The sequence below is a fragment of the Camelina sativa genome, chromosome 1 (genome assembly GCF_000633955.1).
Source record: "Camelina sativa cultivar DH55 chromosome 1, Cs, whole genome shotgun sequence".
NCBI lineage: Eukaryota > Viridiplantae > Streptophyta > Magnoliopsida > Brassicales > Brassicaceae > Camelina > Camelina sativa.
In genome coordinates, this window is record NC_025685.1 from 11,459,947 (window position 1) to 11,462,340 (window position 2,394).

The 2,394-nt window shown below is 32.4% G+C and overlaps 1 pseudogene; it reads right to left on the reverse strand.

Annotated features, from left to right (window-relative positions):
* On the reverse strand, positions 781-2,013 carry LOC104788030 (annotated as a pseudogene).

Here is a 2,394-nt window from a genome sequence, read left to right on the forward strand (position 1 = left end):
TTGTTAGGAAACTCAAAATAATTAATCTATCCCCACAATAAACTAATATTAATCGATCTAACCTAAGAAAAATTCATATAGAAGTGCTTTAGTGGTTTTCTTCTTCTATCTCATACTCTTTCTGTTCATAATATAAAATGTTTTAGAATTTTTCTTTGTTTCATAATATAACATGTTTTCAATTTTTTAGACATCTTTTAGATTATTTTTATATTTTTTTATTATTTCTTTTATGCCGTGTTCTTTATGATTAATTGAACTTTTTAAAAGTGGTCATTTTTTAATATGCGTGATTTCACTCAAAACATCTTATATTTTAAAACAAAGGGAGTATTATTTAGATTTTACAATTTTATGTGCAAATTCAACTTACACTCTTTAGCTTTGGTAATCACTAATATTCTGCAGTATTTCTTACTATTACTATCGGTTGAATTGTTTATATTAGGTATAAATTTATGTTTTCAATATAGAAAACAACAAAATTGTGTAAGATAGTTTCTTAAATCTCGTGGACATCTAATAAATTGAAACTGAGGGTGTAATTTACCAAACCATTCAATCATCTCATCTCATGCACAAATAAGAATACCAAAAGAAAAATATCAGAGAATACCAAAAAAATCTCATGCACAAACAAAGTAAATATGAATTAGAGTTTTCTTAAGATAATATTAACCTTAATCAAACAAATGTGTATAAGTTTCAGAAATTTAAAATATGATGTTGTTGATCAAGAACAGAAAACATTATGGAACATTGCTATTTGTGTTAAAAAAAAAAAAAAAAATAGAACATTGCTATTTAATTAATTAAAACATCTATATTGTGTATATGTGTCCGTATTATACTATACATAAAAGCTCATGTATCTTTACATCAAACTCCATCAAATCTAAAAACAAAAACAAAAAGAACATCACTGGAGATGGATGATGGATCTCTCATCGGACAAAACCCCTGAAGTTTCGTTTTTGCGGTCAACTTTAGTCAAACTCCGATCAGAATCAAACCAAAAAGGGTTTTTTCATTCACAGATCCTAGTCATCTCCTTTGTAACAAAAGCTTCTCATCTTCTCTGGATCATAAGGAAGCTTCTAGAGTAGGAGCATCGGATCCTTTCATGATTCTGAGCCTTTTACAAGAAGAAGAGAACATCTCCCATGGAACATCACCGACCAACATCCAATCTCCATCTTTGTCCTCGTATGTTGGTACAAATCCAGATCCTTTGTATCCTTCTCTCTCAGAGTATTCACCAACGGTGAACTTGAACATGTTCTCTAACGCCTTGAGAAGCTCGGGGTAGTTTTCGTATGTCTTGAGATCGATCTTGCGGAGGTATGGAGCTCCGTCCATACTCACTTTAACATAACTCACACTGTTGTTCTTACGGTAAGATCTAACCGGTGGCCATCCAACGATTTGAGTTCTGTAAATTGAGGAAAGAAAGATTGAGTAAAACTATTCAAGAGCCAATAAATTTGAAAGAAATCGATTTGGAAAACTCAGATCTCTCTACTTACTTCGTAGGAGGTGTAGATTCTTCTTCATCACGAGTTTCCTCAAATTGACGCTTGTTGTTGCTTTTAACGCAAGAAACCTCTTGTTCTTCTTTGATTTCCTCTGTTCTTCCTGGTAATCCAAGACATAGCTCCGTGTCTTTAAGGTTAAGCTCGTTGACTTTCTTCTCGTACGCCATTTCTTTTGGATCAATATCAATCTTTGTGTTTTCCTTCTTGTGTGTGTTCTTGTATTCTTTGTTGTTCTTCTTCTTCCTTGTTCTTGTTCTTGTTCTTGTTCTTGTTCTTGTTGGTGAGTTTGGTTGATGAGTTTAGAGGAAAAGGGGAGAGAGATATATATAAAGGAGCATCGAAGTTAGGGTTAAAGGAAGAGAGAGAAGTGTTGTCGGGAGGAAGAAAGGCAAGAAAGAGGCAAGGGGACAGAAGTGGGACAACGAAGGCTAAGGCCGCCCATGTGGACACGACTCTTTTGTTTAATTTATAAATTCCACATTTCCCTCCGCCAACTTTGTTTACGTTACATCTTAGCCGTCCATCTCTCTTCTCTTTCTTTTGATCAAAGGATGTATAAATAATCATAACCAAGAATGAATTATTAAAAATGAACGAAATGATGAAAATTCTATCGGCCGACCCGGAATAAAAGCAAGCAGAGAAAAATAAAATAAAACAGAAACATGTGTACTATTATAACATTTTATTTACTGATTATTAAAGTGGTTTTCATTTTTTTCTTTTTCTTTTTTATTTTCTTTTTGAAAGTGTATAGTGCAGGTTATAAAGAAAATATCAAGTGGTAATGATTGTTACTCCATTTGTTGTATAATAAGTATTGTATTAATATATACATGTTACCTTAAGGCTGATGTGA